The sequence below is a fragment of the Myotis brandtii genome, unplaced genomic scaffold, assembly GCF_000412655.1.
Source record: "Myotis brandtii unplaced genomic scaffold, ASM41265v1 scaffold349, whole genome shotgun sequence".
Lineage (NCBI taxonomy): Eukaryota > Metazoa > Chordata > Mammalia > Chiroptera > Vespertilionidae > Myotis > Myotis brandtii.
This window is the reverse complement of record NW_005363427.1, coordinates 635,560-656,405: the sequence shown is the minus strand read 5'-3', so window position 1 is coordinate 656,405 and position 20,846 is coordinate 635,560. Positions and strand designations below refer to the sequence as shown.

Genomic DNA, 20,846 nt, shown 5'->3' with positions numbered 1-20,846 from the left:
ATTTGGTTCTGATTGGTCAGTTTCTATGCCAGTAAGCTTCAAAAGCTCCACCTCCTAGGCAGCCATTGGCTCCTTACATTCACCTAGATTTGGTTCTGACTGGTCAGTTTCTATGCCAGTCAGCATCAAAAGCTCTGCTTCCTAGGCAGCCATTGGCTTCTTACATTTACCCAGATTTGATTCTGATTAGTCAGTTTCTATGCCAGTCAGCATCTCTGGGCCTATCAACGGGGCCTGATCAGAAAGGCGGGGCTGATTAGCAGCCCTGGTGGAGGCCTGGAGAGAAATGGAGGCACGGCTGCTGGCCAGACTGGGGGAGGGAGACAAAGGGGGAGGGGAGGGAAGGGGAGGGGAGGGGAGAGAGAGGCAAGTGCTGATCAAAAGCTGCCACAGAGGCAATGGATCAGTCCCTGCTTCTCTCTTCAGGTGTCTCTCTGGCCCTGATTCGCAGCATTCTCAACAGTGAGTGCTGGGGCACCGCACCTGCAGCGGAAACAGTCAGTGCTGGGTTGTCATGGCAACCCAGGGCTGACTGCAGGACTGACTTCCAGTTGGTCAAGCCTCGGTCATTATCAGTCCTTAAGACCCAGGGTTTTTATACATTAGGATAGTAAGAATTTAATTTTATGCAAAATGCTAACATTTCTTTTAAAAGGTTCTAACAACCCTTTAAGGTGGTAGAAGGCCTCATTTATAGAGTGAAGAAAGAAGGATCAGCAAGACTAAGCAACTTGCTCAAAGAAACAGTACTAAGTAGTAGACATAGAAACTGAATCTAGGTCTGCCTCCAGAGCTTACTCTTAACTACTATATTTTTGTTATTTGATAAAATAACCTAAGACAAAAATGCCACAAAGGTAAGAGTGCTAAGCATCTGTGTATCCCCTGTTATCAGTGTCTTCCACAAAGCACAGGGGTGGGGAATGTCCACCCCCGTGCCATAAGGCCCAGGAAAACATTTGGTCTGGCCCTGCCAAGGGAACTGCAGGCGGGACTTAAAATTTAATAAATCTAGGAGCTTTTTTCATAGCAACATAAATTTATATTAAGTGAATTATATTAAGCAAATGATGTTATAAATATCCAAATGGCCCTTGGCAGAAAAATGGTTGCCCACCCCTGACATAGCAGATACCCAAAAGTTTAGTAAAGTAAATCACTTTACATCACAGTATTTAAGCTCAGTTATTAAGCTCAGTTCCCTAAATGACACAGAATTAGTATGTGGCATAGTCCCTACTAACCTAAAGCTTATACATTGTGGCAAGGAGTTAAGTTTCATTTTTCCATTAATAGTTAACAATGTAATTCAAACCTTTATTGAGCCCCTATTATGAGCCATAGCAGAGTTATCAGCACTGGGAAGACAATAGTGAACAAAATAGGGAAAGATCCCTATCACCAATGAATTTACAATCTAATGACAAAAGATTATGAAATTAATTGCATAATAATATATTCCCAGCTACAACCAACCACATGATCTCACTTTTATGCTGAATCTAATGAACAAAATAAACTGACAAACAATGAAGCAACTGACTGTGGAATCTCAGAGGGAAGGGGTGGAGAATTAACCAAAACATGTATATGCATACATGCATAACCCATGGACACAGACAATAGTGTGGTGAAGGCCTGGGGAGGGGGCAAGAGTCATGTGGAAGAGGTCAATGAGGGGGGACACATCTGTAATACTTTCAACATAAAGATAAATAAAAATAAAAACTAGCTCGCTCTCCACACAAAAAAGATAGATGACTTTACTAATAAATTCTGCATAACTTTTAAGGAAGAAATAATTCCCAATCCTACACATACAACAGAGAAAACAGCAATTCCCAACTCATTTTATGAGGCCAAAATTATCCTGATGCAAAAATCATGTCACAAGAAGAAAATGACAAAGTAGCATCACTTATGAACAAAAGTGCAAAAATCCTTAACAAAATATTACTACACTAAAGCCAGCAACATAACACATGTGACTAAAAGGGGTTTATAAAAAAAATGTCTGAAGAACCAAGCAATGTAATTAAGCATGTAACACGTTCTTAAAAATCCATAGGATCTCAATAGATGAAGAATAAAATTTGACAAATTCAATATATTCATTATAAATGGGTAGTGGGAAAGAACCTCCAAGTAAAACCAGTAACAAAAGAGAACTTCAATATAAATCTGCAAAAATCTTACAGCTAATATCATATTCAATGGTGAAAACTGAATGTTTTCCCCCAAAGATAAGAAATAACACAAGAATATTCCTTTATATTCAACACTGTACCAAAGTTCCTTGTTAATCCAACAAGGCAACAAAAAAATTAAAGTGTATCTACAGATTAGAAAAGAAAAATTAAAAGTGCCTTTAACTGCAGACAGCATAATGAAGTACATAGAAAATCCAAAGAAATCTAGAGCAAAGCTACTAGAACTAGTAATTAGCTTATCAAAATAGAAGGCTGCTAAGTAAGTGTACAATAATCTACTGTGCTCCACTATAATAGCAACAAACAATGAAAATAAACTTTACAATGCCTCCAATCACAACATCAAAAAAGTAAAATAACAGAATAAACTTTAAAACGTGTAATGAAAACTATCAAACATTGCTGAAGGAAATTAAAGACCTAAAAAAATGGTGAGATATACCATTAGTAAATGCATTATTACTGAAATAATGTAATACTTTCAACAATAAAGATTTAATTTAAAAAAGAAAGTAGAAATTCTTCCCATATTGATTTATGCAAATAATGTGGTGCCAATCAAAACCCTAGCAGGATAAATTGACAAATGGCTTTTAAACTTTATGTGGAAGGCAAAACAAACAAACAAAAACCACACAATTTGAAAAAGAACACAGAGAACTTACAGTGCTTGATTTCAAGACTACAGCAACAAAACAGGGTGACAGTGGCTTAAAAACAGACACAGATAACTGGAACATAAAAGAGGATCTAGAAATGCACACAAAATTAAATGGCCAATTGATTTTTATCAAAGAGCAAATGGTAATTCAATTTTGAAAGGATAGTCTTTCCAACAAATGATGATGGAACGGAGTTATCAATTTGACCGAGGGGGATGCAGAGGGAACCCACACATTAATGATTATCTCACATCATGAACAACTTGACAACTTGAAGTACCATAAACCCAAACATAATAATTGTGACTATAGAAATTCTAGGGGAAAAAAGCCGAGGAAACTTTATAATGTTGGGATAGGCAAAGATTTCTTAACAAAACACAAAATCAAAGCCTATAAAAGAAAAAAACTGATTAAATGAACTTCATCAAAGTTATATAACAGTCACTCTTCAAAAGGTACAATTAAGAAAACAAAAAGGCAAGCCACAGACTGGGAGAAATTTCTAAAACATATACCCGATAAAGAGCTTTATCCAGAGTATGTAAAGAGCCTATACAACTCAATTAATGAGACAAAAAAGAAGTTAAAAATGAGCAAAAGACATGAATAGGTAGTTAAGAAAAGAAGGACTACAAAAGGCCAATAGCACATACAAGATGCTCAACATCACTATCATCAGGGAAATGCAAATAAAAAGAAAATGAAAAACCATCACTTAATTACTAGAATGGCTAAAGTTAAAAAAACTGACAATACCAAGTACTAGCAGAGATGCAGAACAACTGGAACTCTCATTCATTGCTAATTGAAATCTAAACCACTGCAGCCACTTTGGAAAACAGTTTGGCATTTAAACCTACAACTGCAATATTGTGACCGCTGTAATTAGGTAGCTATTAATTTAATAACAGGAAAGAAGCAAAGGGAAGGCCAGACATTATAAGCATGGCCATCTGGGCAGCTTCACCAGGAAGCTGCAATTGCACACACCCCAGGGAACCACCAGTCCATCCCCTGCAGATCACTGAGGGAAAGGACTGGACAAAGGAGAAAATGGGCGCATGAGCAGTGAGTCAGGATGATACAGGGAAGGTACTTGCTTGTCAGTCTAACCAAAAACAAAGATAATTGGCTAGAGGGTGTGAAGCCACTGCAAGCTCATGAAATTTGAAAATACATAATTCCCAGACAAAGGAATTCTCTGTCTTGTTCCTCTGGCTTTGCTCCTGCTTCCCTGTGTTCCCTCCATAGTCATGTGGACCATGTGGACCCCACAGGCCATGGACTGCAGCTGGGAACACAAGCTACACTAGCCTGGTGCTGGACTGGACTGTGCAGATATGGAGTGGAAACTCTGGGCCACGGCTTTCATCCTGGCCCGGCTAAAGACAACATGGGACATTTTTCTTGGCGGGACAGAGGGAGATGGGGCCTTGGAAACCCGGGAATTTAATTCCACGCAAATACGTATCATTCATTCTCTAATGCAAGCCTCAGAAAATTCCTCTTCTTGTGACATCCCAAGAAGCTCACTTGAACTGGTAACAGGTAGGGATGCGGAGGACAATATGACCCAGAATTTCCAAATCCTAGGTGTATATACCAAGAAAAACAAAAACCTATGCCCTCACAAAGACAAATAATGTTCACATTACTTCATTCATATTTGACCAAAAAGTGGACATAACCCAAATATCTATCAACTGATAAAAGAAAAAATTAATTGTGGTATAAGTATTATATACTACTTAACAATAAAAGAAACACAATATTAATACATACAATATGAATGAATCTCAAAAATGGCAAGATGAATGAAAAATATCCAAAGCCAAAGAATACAGCCGTTTGAATCAAGTTGGGTGACGTTCAGGAAAAGCAAAAATTAGAGAGGGAGAGAAAGCAGATAACTAACTGGTTGCCCGAGATCAGGGGTCAAAAGTGGGAATCAACTGTACAGGGGCACAAGGGAACACTGAGTGATGGAAATGTTCTATATCTTAATTGTGGTAATGGTTACACAACCCCATACATTTGCCGAAATGCAGTAAATTTGTACACGTAAACTACTGTAAATTATAGCTCAAAAAAGCCAGAGGAAAGAAAATCCTGATATTTTTGTGGGCTAAAGTTAATTAGAGAGTATATTTGGAAAAACAAGCCATTAAAGGACAGCCAGAGAAACTCTAAAAAAAAGGAAAAAAAAAAGAACAATAGGGAAATGGTGCCCTAGCACTACCACATATTAAAACATATAAAACCTCTGTAAGTAAAGTAGCATATAAATTAATGAACAGGACTAAGGAAATAGACCAGAAAATCCAAATACAAAACTGCATATGAAAATTTAGTATACAATTAAGGCAACATCTCAAATTAGTGGAGGAAAAGATAGATTTTTTTAAACAAAATACTGTGTTGGCATAATTCCTCACACTATACATCTCAAACTGATCACAGATTTAAATTAAAAATGAAAAGCATTAAAAAAAGAAAAGAAAAGAAAAGAAAAGCATTGAAATACTAAATGAAAAAAATGGGTGAATTTCTCTAACACCTATGAATGAGGAAAAAGCTGTATTATGATTCAAAATGCAGATGCAACTTAAGAAAAGACTGACAAATTTGACTACGAAGAAATAAATTTCTGCATGGGCAAAAACAAACACACAGAAGCAAAGTAAGACAAATGACAAATATCTGTGATTTATATCACAGGAAAAAATATAACTCGTACATAAAATATGGCCATATAAAACACACAAAGAAAACAATGGCCCAATAGAAAAATGAGCAACAGAAATATTTCAAAGAAAAAGAACTACAAAATAGTCTTCAAACTTCAATTTAAAAACAACCTCACTAACAACTAAGAAAATACAAATTTAAACAACAATAAGACACCATTTCTGACCTATCAGATTGGCAAAAAGCCCACTGACATAAACTTTCCAGGTTAAGACCAAAGGGAAATAAATATTCCCAAAGGAGTGGTATTTAACAATTAAGCTCCCACCTAGCAATCCCACTTATGAAGAACTCTCTATACCAAAGAGTCTTTATACCAAAGAATTACTAACAACATCACGAGAAGACACTTTTACTACTTATTGCGGTGCCATCTGTAAAGGAAAATACTGAAGCAACAGGTTGAATAATCTATAATAAATCATCATGACCTTGAGGTAGGCAAAGATTTCCTAGGTACAATACCAAAAGCATAAGTAATAAAAGAAAACGTTGCAAAATTGGATGTTATCAAAATTAAACATTTTTGCAGTTCTAAATATACTATCAAGAATAAAACAAGTTGCCCTAGCTGGTTTGGTTCAGTGGATAGAGCGTCATCCTGTGGACTGAAGGTTCCCAGGTACAATTCTGGTCAAGGGCACATGCCCAGGTTGTGGGCTTGATCCCCAGTAGGGGACATGCAGGAGGCAGCTAATCAATGATTCCCTCTCACCATTGATGTTTCTATCTCTCTCCCTTCTCCCTTCCTCTCTGAAATCAATAAAGATATTTTTTTTAAATTAAAAAAATAAAGCAAGCTATACAAGCCATCAAATATAACATCAAGAAGTGACTATAAAAGCCACAGACTTAAGAAAAATTCAAATTACATATCCAATAAGTGATTCATTGTAACAGGAGTGTACCATAAAGAACTCTTACAATGCATTAATTTTTTAAAATTGATTTTAGAGAGAGGAAGGGAAAGAGGGAGAAAGAAAGAGAACCATTGATATGTTGTGCCACTTATTTATACACTCATACAATGCACTAATTTTTTAACAAACAAATTTAAAAATAGGCAAAGGGTTTATACAGGCACTTAACCAAAGAATATATATAAATAGCTAATGTGTTCATTAAAAGATATTCAACATCATCAGTCATTAGGAAAATGCAAAATAAAAACATAATAAGATACTAGTTCACATCTTCTAGGATGGCTACACTAAAAAACTGAACAGCCCGGCCAGTGTGCTCAGTGGTTGAGCATCGACCTAGGAACAAGGAGGTCAGGGCATATGCCCAGGTGTGCAGGAGGCAGCCAATGGCTGATTCTCTCGCATCATTGATGTTTCTCTCTCTCTCTCTCTCTCTCTCTCTCTCTCTCTCTCTCTCTCTCCCTCTCCCTTCGTCTCCAAAATCAATAAAAAAAAAAATATTAAAAAAAACTGAAAAATTACAAGTGTTCACAAGGATATGAAGAAATTGGAACGATTGCTGGTGAAACTATAAAGTGGTACAGTACTCTAGAAAACAGTTTCTAAAAATTTTAAACATAGATTTATTCTGCAACCCAGCAATTCCACTCCTGATTATCTACCTAAGAGATATAAATATATATATCCACACAAAAACTTGTACACAGATGCTCACAGTAGCATTATTCACAATAACCAAAAAGTGGGAACAACTTAAGTGCCCATGAAGTGATGGCACATCCACACATTGGAATATTATTAGAGAGTAAAAAGGAATAACGTATTAATATGTGCCATAAATGGATCAACTCTGAAAACATATGCTAAGTGAAAAGAACAAGTCACAAAAGACCACACGTTATATGACATTTATATGAAACTAGAGGCACTGGCGGGGTGGTGGCGGGGGGGGGAGGGGTCCCTCAGCCCCACTTGTGCCCTCTCACAGTCTGGGACCCCTCGGGAGATAACCACCTGCTGGCTTAGGCCCGCTCCCCGGGTGGCAGATGGCAGGCCCGATCCCTCAGTGCCTGCCCCGCCTCCCCGGGTCACGCACACGGCAGGGCCGATCCAGGGGTTGGGGCGCCGCCCGGGTTGGGTTGCACATGAACACCCACCACCCCGGGTCTCAGATAGCAGGCCCGGACAGGGGACCACCGCCCCCCTCCCACCCCCGCCCAGGATGGCAGCAGGGTAGGCGGGATGGCTCTGTCCCGCCCTGCCCGCAGTATGCAAATTAGCCGCCATCTTTGTTGGCGGTTAATTTGCATACCGCACTGATTAGCCAATGGGAGGCGTAGCGAAGGTATAGTCAATTACCATGTTTGTCTATTATTAAATAGGATATCCTGAAAATAGACGTACAGAAAGTAGATTAGTACTTGCCAGGAGATGGGCATGGTTGCACAACTCTGGAAATTTACTAAAAGTCACTGAATTGCATAGTTAAAACAGTTGAGTTTTATGGTATGTAAATTATATTCCAATTAACTTTTTAAAAGAAAGATAAGCCACAGACTAGAGCAGGCATTTTCAATACATTAAAAAAATGTTACTAAAATGCATTTTAAAAATCTGAAATGTCAATTCAGATAAAGAAACCCCACTGGTCAATAAATTTATACATAAAAGTATACATGATGTAAAAGATTAACCTGCCCAGTGACTTTATGCACAGCTTAAACTAAGAAAATAAATGGTCATTGCTGTGCACAATTCTTCATTTAGGTAGGTCTTTTAAAAAATGGTTAGGTTCCATTGTCCTCCAAACTCCAATTATAGACAGAATATACCAAGAAAGATTTCCATTATAACTGTCCCATTATGCCTTCCCTTTTCAGCCTGATAAAGAATATTGTTGCAACTTGGTCTTGCTTGCTTTTAAATTCTCACACTTATGCCCTGGCAGTTGTGACTCAGTTGGTTGAGCATCGTCCCATGCACCAAGTCGCTGGTTCAATTCCCGGTAAGGGCACATGCCCAGGTTCTGTGCTCAATTCCCACAGGGTGTGTGCAAGATGCAGCAGCCGATCAATGTTTCTCACAACGATCTTTCTCTCTTTCTCTTTCTCTTTCTCTCTCTCTCTCTCTCTCTCTCTCTCTCTCTCTCTCTTCCCCCCTCCCTCTCCCTCTCTTTCTATATTTTTAAATTATAAATTCTCATGCTTACGGTCATCTTTGCCAAAAGATTGTGTCAGAGTAATCTAATTCTTTTAATAAAATACAAAGTGATTCATACAAAAGAGCAAAAAGAACACTCATTTTTCCTTTTCCAATCCCTCTCCCTACCCCCCCCCCCCCCCAAAAAAAAACACAGAGAAAGAGGCATGCAAATGTGCACTAACCTTCCAGTAGTCAGATTGTAAACTGTAGTACCTCTGGTATGCAGATAATGCTGAAAGGAGAAAGGTAAGTATGAGTCACAATTATGTCCTATTTCAAAATCAATAATCCAAGAAACATTATAACAAACTTCCCACCAAACCCACCTCCCAGCAGACAGAGTTAAGATGAAATAATTTAGAAAATTTAGAATTTTTCCCACACACACACACACACTCATTGTCAAATATATAGAGTTCAAAGTTGTAAAACCATGGTCACATGTCAGACCTATACATGAACAGAATCTAGGCTATCTCTTTCATCACTTGACCTTCCACGGAGACCAAATCTAGTAAGAGAATTAAGATTTCCCAACGCTACTCCAGAATATGCTAGGTTATTTGTTTTCACAAGGGATCTTTAACTTACAAGAATGACTAAGAGCTCAAAAACCTCAAATGGCAAAAGAGTTATTTTGTCTGTGAAGCTTCCTTTCATACAATCAATAAGAAATCCACCTCAGAATTATCTTACTCCAACTCAATTCCAAAATAGGATATCCTATACCCTTAAATCTACCTCAAGGTATAAAGGGCTCAGAAAAAAAATTAAAGTAGTTCCTATCAATCTAAGAACTTGGTGAGGAGGAGGTTAAAAGACAAACAAAAAGTTATATATACATATTAGAATTGGCAGAGAGATCACTTTTTAAAAAACTGATGAGCAATAAATAAGTCATAGGGATGTAATGTACAACATAACTATATTTGAAAGTTGCTAAGAGAGTAAATCTTAAATGTTCTCATCGCAAGAAAAAAAAATTTTGTAACTATGTATGGTGATGGATGTTAGCTATATTTTCTGTGATCATTTCCCAATATATACAAATACCAAATGCTATACACCTGAAACTAATGTTATATTTCAATTATTCCTCAATTTTTAAAAATGACTCTTAGATTTTCAAATAAGATTTTCAAAGAGTATAATAGCAGAAAATGGAAATAAGTATGTTCTAAAACTCCATTCCTAATGTTTTCATAGTCTATCAGTCAAGCGCCTAAATACATATGAATAACATAGAGAACTTTCTGAATATATTCAAATTAGAGAAGCATTAGCCAAAACATAACGTATCTGAATAAGTAACTTATCTGAATAATGTTCATCTTTTTGGCATAAAGATGTCAACCAATCTCTCTCTCCTCTCTCTCTCTCTCTCTCTCAATTTAAAAAAACATGTCATGGGGTAAAGATTAAAAAAGGGGGGGTGGGGGCATACGGTATAACTGAAGAATAAAAAGAAAAATCCAAAGCCATACTACAACTCATTTGGAATTAAATAAAATAGAGATCTATAGAAACAGAGTGAGGAAATAAAAAGGGATAAAGATTTAGTAGGTGACAGAGACTTGAACATGCTTGGAAATATTATGGCTCTAAGTTAAGATTGTCAAAAGAAGAGAAAGAAAGCATGCCTAGTGACAAGTCCATACAGACAGCACAAGGAAGAAAAGAAACCACACTGTAGGTTAAGGGTGATAGCTTTGCCAGAAAAAGGGAGCCTTCTTCACAGTTAGATGCACTATAAATGCAATAAAGAAAAGGATTTAAAATTCAATCTATACTCCTATATTATATATTAGACCATACATTTACTTCAGGCAGAACTCAGCATTTCTCTTTTCATCCCTAGCCCAATGTGTAACACTATAGGCAGGTTAGCTGCTAGTGGTTGAGTCTATGGGTATGAAAGGGAAGAAAGGAAAGAACAACACATAAAATCTGTCAGTTGCACTGACTGCCATCTTTAGGCCAGAACAGGTTGTGGTTGCCTAAGGTTATTAAGTCAGTAGATTTCTTTGTTTTTCTGTGGCTGAACTGAAAAACTGTATTTATACCTCGGGATAAATGCTATCTCAGACAGCTTATATTAACTGTTTCATTGTATATAAATGACTGATGTGCCTAGCTCTCTAGTCAGCTTTCTACCTTTTCAAATTTATGTCTAAAGCACACCTTCCGTTATATATATAGCATTAATATATATTAACATTTGAAAAAACCTCTGGACAGCATCTACCACAACAGACCTTTGATCCCATGTTCCTCTCTCCACAAGTCTGAAAAGATTTCAGATTATAGAGAGGAGCAAACAGGAAATTAGAAAAGTTTACTCCTGTGTCAGTATTTTCACTGAGGTCTTCAAGTCAAACTAATACATCTACTGAAATCTAAGATTTAATACTTCTCTGTCATTATTAAAATAACATACGCAAGGTCTTTGTGTCTCACATTTGGCTTACCACAAGAGACACCAAGTAGGTGTCTTCTTTGTGTTCCTTCAATATGTTCTGCCACCAGCTCCCTGGTTCTTAAAGCTACTGTAACGTTTGCTTGTTGACTGGACACAGGCTTCTACCAACCTCGGTATGGTCACTATTGTGCTTACTTGCAGTTATTTCTCAATTATATTTTCTAACTCTAGGCCACGAGTAGACTGAAGAAAATTGGTGGTTCTCAAATTGCAAAGAAAGTGAATGAAGGTATTAGTGGTTAAAAAAAAATACATTTATGAAGTTATATGGAAACATAGGGTGCAGTAACTGTGAATGCAATGAAAACATGAAACAATCACCTTAAACTGTATCAGTTTTCAGAGATACATAATATTCATTCTGTGGATATTATGTCAGTATACGTCAATGTTCTGGATTTTTATATCATTTTTATTTCAAAAGTCAATTTGCATTGTATCGCAAACATATATGCTATACAAACTAATTCCCAATGACTATCTGAAAGAAGCTTAAACAAAGAGCAGATTCTTAAAAGAATCACAACCTTTACTTCCAACAGCCACAGCAATAAGTGAACCATGCAAGAATCAAAAAGTTGATAATTCTTAAAGAAACCAACGTCAAAGTTATTGAAAAAATATGTACTTTCTGTTCTTATACTATATATATCTCAAGATGGAGTACTGTCATTCCAATCAAGAAAGACAAAAAAGAGAGAGAGCGCCAACTCTGACTTAAGACTTCCCCACATTAACAACGCTTGGAATGTAAGTAACTTGTCCTCGCCAATTGTAACTACTGAGGAACTAAAACAATGAAAACCTATTTTGCCCAAAAGTGACAGACAATGCAACAAATGACCAATTACTTGAGGAAGGAAAATCTATCACTGGCTGGAATTTCAGGGAAAGCTTCTAATTCACCACAAACCAGGAAGAAACTATTTTTAAACAAACCAGAAAAAAACTACTTTTTAGTTTTTCATACTAATATCAGCAATAATTAATTATTATATCTCCTTCAACTATTTTTTTTTAACTTCCAAAACTCCTACTATCCATCCCCCTAGTCTCTTACCTCGTGGCTTCTATCTTTTTGTGATTTTGCTGTATATGTTGAGGTAATTTGCTACTTGATTTTCTAAGTAACTAACTTAGTGATTACCCTCTCATATAATGTGCCACACATATTTACTTGATATTTACATATAATTCTATTAATTACACTGCTCCGAGGCTCCATCACATATATTCACAAAAATATATATGCTTGCCTTTCAGCCCAGGGTTCTCCAACCCAAAGAAGAGAAATCACTGCACCATCTCCATGGCTTAAGGCAGTTTAACAGCTCCATCAGCTGTTTGGTTCAGCTGAGGTCAATGGGTTAGCTTTGAGGTCAGGAGTGAGGAGATATGATAAGACAATGAAAAACCACTCAAATCCCACTTGAAGAAAGGACTGTTGGGAATCCTACATGCACACAGCCTCTAGCAGTGAACTGCCTTAGCTGCAGAGAGCTTCCTTGCTGAAGTCACAGTCCTTCCCAGGCTGGCCCACATCCATTATCGAATGGATGGAAGATAAAGGCCTAGTCATCTATTCTAGCTCCAGAGCTCCCGATGGAGTAGGCCAAGGCTGTCACAGAAGTTATCTCCCTCTGTCCAATCTTAGTTCCATCCCCACCTTCCACAGGTGTTGATCCTAAAGGCATTCCTTTCTAAACATCCTGTATGTAAACTCCCTCTAGAGCAGTGGTTCTCAACCTTCCTAATGCTGCCACCCTTTAATACAGTTCCTCATGTTGTGGTGACCCCCAATTTCATTGTTACAAATGGAACATAATTAAAGCATAGTGATTCATCACAAAAACAATACGTAATTATAGATGTGTTTTCCGATGGTCTTAGGCGACCCCTGTGAAAGGGGTCGTTCGACCCCCCAAAGGGGTCGTGACCCACAGATTGAGAACCACTGCTCTAGAGGAATCCAACCTAGACCAATTACTTTTTCAGGATAAATTCCTAGAAGCTAAATGACCTAATTAAGTGATAGCAATGTTTTTAGACTATACATGTTATCAACAAGAAAGGTTAAAATTTTACAAAGCTTTTTTTCCTTCTGCTTCAAATTCATCTAAAATGACAGAAAAAATATTTTAATGAATAAATCTATAACAGAAATGATAATCAAAGTATACCATCTGCAGATCATAAAATTTTTAGGAATTCCTCCCCTCATTTTATAGATTAGAAGACAGAAGCCCTGGGATGTATATATAATCTGCTAATGGTAATGCAGCTAATGGTAAACAATACAGATGAGCTGCTATAAATAAATAAATAAATAAATAAATAAACAAACAAACAAATAACAAACAAATAAATAAATAATAAAAAACAAGCAAGCAAGCAAGCAAGCACGCCTAACTCCAAAATTCATACATTACACCTGTCTCAAACTAAAATTGCATTTTCATTAGGAAAATGTTCACTTGACTTAACACAAAAGTGGCATAATAAAACATCAACACTAAATGCCAGCAATCCTTCACTCTAGCCCTATAATAACCTACCAGTTGTTCTGCCCACTAAACACGTATGTGGAAACAAGCATAATAAATCCAACCACTCTACATTAAGATGTTTACTACGATCAAAGGTTAAAATGTTTTTGCTTATAAAGATGCAGTTTTTGCTATAGATTTTGTCGTTGGTATTGAGGGAGATAATATTTGGGGGTGCTTTCAACTTCCTAAGTGAGTAATGGTTGGGGGATCAGCAGTTTAGTAAAATAAAAAGGACACATCTTGGGGGACTACCTCCAGTTATTTAACTCACTTTAATTCTTATAGGAAAAAAATTTTCAAATGAATAAAACTCTTGTTTTAACCAATGCTCATATCTGATCATCTCTCTGTGTTATTTACCTTTACAATAAATAACATGGCTACATATCACATTTTTGTTCAAATATTGTCTAGCTAAAATGGAAATTTTATAGCCAGGATAAAAAAAGAGAAATGCTGAGTTTGTGTTATTTTTCTAAAGTGTCTACCAATGGCTCACTTTCTACAATGGTACAACCTTTGATGGGCAGGAATCTTTCATAAGGTAGAACAAAACGGTAGTGCACATGTAGGTGGCTATAAGTTTAACTGAACGGTCTATAGATAATTTACATGGAGTTACATGAATTCTTCACATTTCCATCTATCCTGCTTTTTTTCTTTTTCTTTTTCTCGTTTAGAATGTTCATAAGCTTACAATTTCTTAGAAGTAAAACTGGTAGTACCCTTGATAAAGATAGGGTACAAACTTCACAATTATTTTAAACACATATATAAATCAAACAGTAATTAACAAGGGGAAAAATTACCTTTTGGATAATCTTCCAATAAGAGGTTGAAGTGACCTAATTGACAAAAGAAATCAGACTCCACTTTTCCTTCAGCTTTTAAGATTAGAGATTCGTAGCAGCGAACAGCCTAGAAATAAAAAATACAAACATTTAAGAAAAAGACAAAACCCTAAAATGCATTTCCTTCCTGACATAATGCACACATCTTCCATTTAATTATCCAAGAAATCAATATATTTATTTCACTTCTACCTCAGACATACTCAATGTAGCATTCTTTATTTTATTTTATTTTATTTTGAAAAGGGGGAAGGGAGAGAAAGAAACATTGAAGTGAGAAAGATTCCTTGATCAGCTGCCTCCCATACACACCTGGACCAGGGATCAAACCCACGACCCTCCAGTGCACAAGAGGCACAAGGCCAGGGTGAATGCAGCACTCTTTAGAATACCTAAGTGCTTATTAAAGGAGCCACTAGTTATTACATAAGAGTTTTTCCTATCTATAAAATGGAGATGCTTGCCAAATAAGATAATGTAGGAGCACTCTGATAATTTTATTCATAAGCTATAAATCTAAATTATTACTATGGTCTCTGTTGATATAAATAATATCCATCTTTCCAACAAATGGAAAGAACTTTATTAAGTTATGTAACAATTCATAGAATCACCAGAGTAATATTAATAACTTCCATTTATACTTAACAGCTACTTTTTGCCATAACCTCTACCAGTTTAAACTGCCATAAATTGCCTTTCAACTGTCTCCTCATGATATACATCAAACCCACCAACTCTAATTCTACTCCTAATCCTTCCCCCCACTACTATACATGCATTTGCATTCATTCTCACTGTTCCTTCCCTGAAAAAACAAAACAAAAAACAAGAAACAATATTTTAAGCTTATCTTTAAAAAAAATCCAAGGGACTGCATGAGAAAATGAGCAATGGAAAGAAGATAATTCTGGACTCTGACATATTCCAGTTATCATTAGCTACAGAAGAGCCTGGGGAACTTAGCTTCTCTTTTTTGTGTATTAATAACATTCAAAGGGCTGGCAAAAGTAATAAAATTAGAAAACTTCAGGGGCTTCCAGTCAAGATGGTGGGGTAAGTAAATGTAGTACTTGCATCCTCCCACCACCACATCAAAATTACAAATAAACTATAGAATAACTATCATTCAGAACCGTCTGAAATCCAGCTGAACAGAAAAAGTCCTAAAACTAAGGATATATAGAAGAAGCCACATCCAGACTGGTAGGAGGGATGGAGATGTGGAACAGGCCGGTCCCACATGTGGCGGATAAAAATCAAGAGGGATATCTCAGCTGCAGAGGTTCACTCTGAGAAATAAGGGGTCCCAGACCCAAACTAGGCCCCTGAGCCCAGGGTTCCAGTGCCAGGAAGAGAAGTCCCCACAACTTCTGGCTGTAAAAACCAGCTGGGATTGCGATTGTGTGAGACGAGGAGGGCTCTTAATGGACTTCCTCTTAATGGGCTGGCACATGGACTTACTCGGACTCAAGCCCTCTGAGCTACATTGCTGGGGCAGTAGCTCGAAGGGCACCAGGAACTGTCTGGCATCAAAGCGAGGTCTGGGATGGTGGTTTTCTCTCAAACAGAAGTGCTGGCAGAGGCCACTGTTCCTTTTCTGAGCCCTTCTCACACAAAGCCAATAGCCGGGAGCCATATCTGAGTCTCCATCAACCTGGCTAACACTGTTCGCCCTGTCTTGGTGATTTTCCATGAGACCCCCACCCCATCCAACTTGCAGGCCCACCCAAGTTGTTTCCAGTGGCTTTTCCATACCAATGGCCTATCTTGGCTCAGGCTACAGACTTTTCCTAAGATCTCTCAAACAAGCAGCATCTGCCCTTGGCCTTGGCATGCCCCATATGTCTAAGTGTCCCAGGCCTGAAATGCCCAGCTTGGGTGACTAGGGAGGTTGTGCCACTGGACCCTACAAGAAACCTACTACATTTTAGGCCACTCAACCAAGACTGAGAGACATAGCAACTCTAATACACAGAAACAAACACCAGGATGCTGCCAAAATGAGGAGACAAAGAAACATGTCACAAATGAAAGAACAGAACAAAACTCCAAAAAAGAACTAAACAAAATGGAGACAAGCAATCCACTAGATGCAGAGTTCAAAGCACTGGTTATAAGGATGAACAATGAACTCAGTGAAAACTTCAACATAATAAAAAAGGACAAGGAAACCACAAAAAAGAACCAGTCAGAAATGAAGGATATGCAAACTGAAATGAAGAATACTTTAAAGGGAATCAATAGTAGAGTTGATGAATCTGAGAATCAAAACAGCTATCTATATATATAAAAGGCTAAGTGGCCGACCATACGTACGTCCAACCATCCAGTACATATGATGCACACTGGCAATTTAAAAATAAACATTGACTCGCACAAGCGCAATACATGTGAAGCTCTCGCTGGTGCCAATCACACTCTGTCACTGTCAATCGTGAATTTGGTTGACACTTCTATTATAGAGAAAGGGTGAATAGCGATACTAAAATATTTCTTCTAATTAATTCTCTTTCAATGTGCATGAATCTGTGCACCGGGCCACTAGTTTGGAATATAAGGAAGCAAAAAACACCCAATCAGGACAACAAAAAGAAAAAAGAATCCAAAAAACAAGGATAGTGTATGAAGCCTCTGGGACAACTCTTCAAGCATACCAACGTTCACATTATGGAGTGCCAGAAGGAAAAGAGTAAGAAATCAAAAAACTATTTTAAAAAATGATAGAAAAACTTGCTTAACATAGTGAAGGAAATAGACATAAAAGTCCAGAAAGCACAGAGTCCCAAACAAGATGAACCCAAAAAGGCCCACACCAAGACACACCATAATTAAAATGCAAAAGGTTCAAAACAAAGAAAGCATCTTAAAGGCAGCAAGAGAAAAGCATTTAGTTACCAACAAGGGAATTCCCGTAAGACTGTCAGCTGATTTCTCAACAGAAACTATGCAGGCCAGAAGGAAGTGGCAAGAAATATTCAAAGTGATGAAAAGCAAAGGCCTACAATCAAGATTACTCTACCAAGCAAACCCATCATTTAGAATCCAAGGACACATAAAGAGCTTCCCAGACAAGAAAACTTTAAAAGAGTTCATCACCACCAAGCCAACATAACATGAAATGGGTCTATTTTAAGAAGAAGAAGTCTTCTTTAAGAAGAAAACAAGAAAGAAAAAATATATTAAAAATATGAATAAAATGGCAATAAATATATCAATTAACAATTAACTCTAAAAAACAAAATAAACAAACAAGCAGAACAGTTATAGACTCATAGATACAGAGAACGTTTTGATGGATGCCAGATGGGAGGGGGGATTGTAGAGAAGGGTGAAAAAGGTGAAGGGATTAAGGAGTACAAATTGGTAGTTACAGGACAGTCAAGGGGATGTAAAGTACAGCATAGGGAATATAGTCAATAATATTATAATAGTTATGTTAGGTGGGTAAGATATTTATTGGGGTGATCACTTAGTAAGTTATATAATGTCTAATCACTGGGGTGTACACCTCAAACTAATATAATATTGAATGTCGCTTTTAATTGAAAAATAAAAAAAAATTTTTTTAAAGGAAAACTTCAAGGGTTTATCACAATGCTTAGCACTCCATAGGTACTTAATAACGTTCTTTACTTTCTCCTTAGATAAGGAAAAAATGCTCTTACTCTTTCAAGACTGTTTCAAGCTTCAAAATAATTGTCAAAATTTCCCTAACAGTTTACTGTACAATGTTGTTATAGTGTGTCCTAGAGTCACTAAAAAAAGAAAATATGCATGATTTCTCAAATCTCTGGGTACAAATCCAGGTTTAGTGCCCACAAAGAAAGGAACTAGAATAGCTTCCATTATCAAAAAATGCTTTCACCACCTCTTCAAAAGCTTTTGATGGGATAAGAAAATGTAATGTGGAGCAAACACCCACTTAAAATGCCTTGATTTTTCTTCTCCTGTAAAGTAAAGCCATTGAGAATTTCAAAATGTATATCTTAAAATTTACCTGTACAAAGCACATATGGGAAAGGCATCCTAAAACAAGGCAAATCTGGGGTGATTCTACTATCCTTGAACCCTAACATTTATAACAAGACTGTCTTCAGTTCCTATTCCACTCCTAGCTATCTAAATGTGCATGTGTACCAAATCACAATCACTGAAATTAATCATTGTGCTTCCTTATAATTAAGAGTCTGGATGCTACACTGAAGTCTAAGAAATTACTATAATTTGGAGGCATGAAATTTCAAAAACTTCTTTAAGTCATATACTAATCCTATCTGGCTGATGCTTAAGAGTACAAAAATACAATTTATTCTAGTGTTTTTTAATATCAGAGAAATTTATAAAATTATCGGGCTACAGAATAACAATTCTCAATTTTACATTAAATAAGTGACTTTTTTAAAGCTATCAATGACATTTAAATAAAGCACTCATTAAAAGTGGTCTTTATTTTTTTAAAACTCTTACTAAGATACTTAGAAACTTTTCCTACTCCTCTGACAATTTCCTATGGATGATTAGCATTAAATTTACAAGCAAATATGGTTTCATGGTAAAAAAAAAAAAAAAAGGATTCAAGATACAAACACAAAGAACTTTTGTTTAATAACTTAAGCTAAAACATGACAACATCCTATACTTCATCTTGTCACCATATCTTGATGCTATTACCATGATCATCTATTGCCTATCTTTCATTTCCTATACAGCAAAGAAACATATCTAAAATGAATAGTATAGTCCAGCCAGTGTGGCTTAGTGGTTGAGCATTGACCTATAAACCAGGAGGTCATGGTTCCATTCCCGGGCAAGGCACATCCCCAGGTTTCAAGCTCAATCCCAGTGGGGGGCATGCAGGAGGCAGCCGATCAGTGATTCTCTCTCATCATTAATGTTTCTATCTCTCTCTCCATCTCCCTTCCTCTCTGAATCAATAAAAATATATTTTAAAGATATATAAATAAATAATATTAAATGAATACTATACACAATTCTGACTGTGTGAAACATAACAACAGGTAAAAATGAGAATGAGCACATTTTAAATTCACCTATCCATATACTCAGGCTTCATTAACAAATTCATAATACAGATGGGTCCCTGACTCTCAGTGGTTCAATTTATGATTTTTTTTTTTTTACTTTTACAAAAGTGCTTATAAGCATTTAGTCGAAATGGGCTAGGCTAAGTTATGATGTTCGGTAGGTTAGGTGTATTAAATGCATTTTGGACTTATGGTATTTTCAACTTCTGATGGGTTTATCAGAATGTAACTCCATCATAAGTGAAGGAGTACTTGTAATATCCAACAAAGCTACCATGAAACTACCAAGGAATGTTAGTGATCAAAGACGATGCTGACAGCCAAATATCAAATGAGATGAAGGTGAACAAGAAGGCAGAATATTATTCAAGAGCCTTATGTCACCACTTCACAGTGAAACATCATGAATTTATTTGCAGTGTTTGAGGTAAGCCCTGACATTAAATATAAGCAAATACTAACATTTTTTAAGGAGCATTTAGAGGAAAATAATGAGATAATTTCTAATACTATTAAATTCTAATTTAATACTATAATTTCTAATACTAGAATTAAACACAGTATTTTAAATAATATGTTTATTCAAAGGCTAACTATAAACATAAAAGACATATAGGTAGTTTAGATTTAGAACAAAGTTCAGGTAAACTTCTATAAAGCAAAACTATTTTCCATTAAAAGGAAAAACTATTTTCCAGTCTTGCTCTTTTTAAAAACTTTAAATATGCACAAGTAAAATCATCCTCATAAAGGGTGTGTGTGTATACACACACATGCAGAGAAAAAGGACTATAATATATAAAACAAATGTTAAAAATAAAAAATCTATAGTCAGGCCATACAGTAACTTCTTTTTATTTTGCTCATTTTATTCCTCTATATTTTCTGGAGTTTTCATAATTAACCTGTACCATTTCTATTCTTACAAAGACATAATTAAAAAATTATTATGCTTTCCTCCAGGATTCATCTTACCTTTAGTGTGAGGGTAATCAAAAAGTTGAATAAAAATCATTTGTATCTAGATCATCATTCAATAAAGCACTTTCTGCAATGATATAAGTATTCTATAATCTGCCCAATATAGTAGTAGCCCCTAGACACATGTGGCAATTGAGCACTAGAAATATGGTTGGTGCAAGTCAACAACTAAATTTTTAGATTATTTAAT

The 20,846-nt window shown here is 36.4% G+C and overlaps 1 protein-coding gene across 11 annotated transcripts in view; it reads right to left on the bottom strand.

Moving 5' to 3' along the window:
• The window catches only part of KDM6A (lysine (K)-specific demethylase 6A), a 103,300-nt gene extending 88,563 nt beyond the window's left edge, over window positions 1–14,737 (bottom strand). For 6 of the 11 annotated variants that reach the window (XM_014544035.1, XM_014544039.1, XM_014544043.1 and 3 more), the window contains exons 1-2: window positions 14,586–14,737; window positions 8,931–8,980 (exon numbers count right to left, since the gene is read on the bottom strand). The gene's annotated coding sequence lies outside the window, so the exon portion shown is untranslated. Of the gene's footprint in view, window positions 1–8,930; window positions 8,981–11,216; window positions 11,309–14,585 lie in introns of those variants that run through there. The other 5 variants (XM_014544044.1, XM_014544048.1, XM_014544049.1 and 2 more) reach the window with 2 other exon arrangements.
• Between the last annotated feature and the right edge of the window lie 6,109 nt (window positions 14,738–20,846).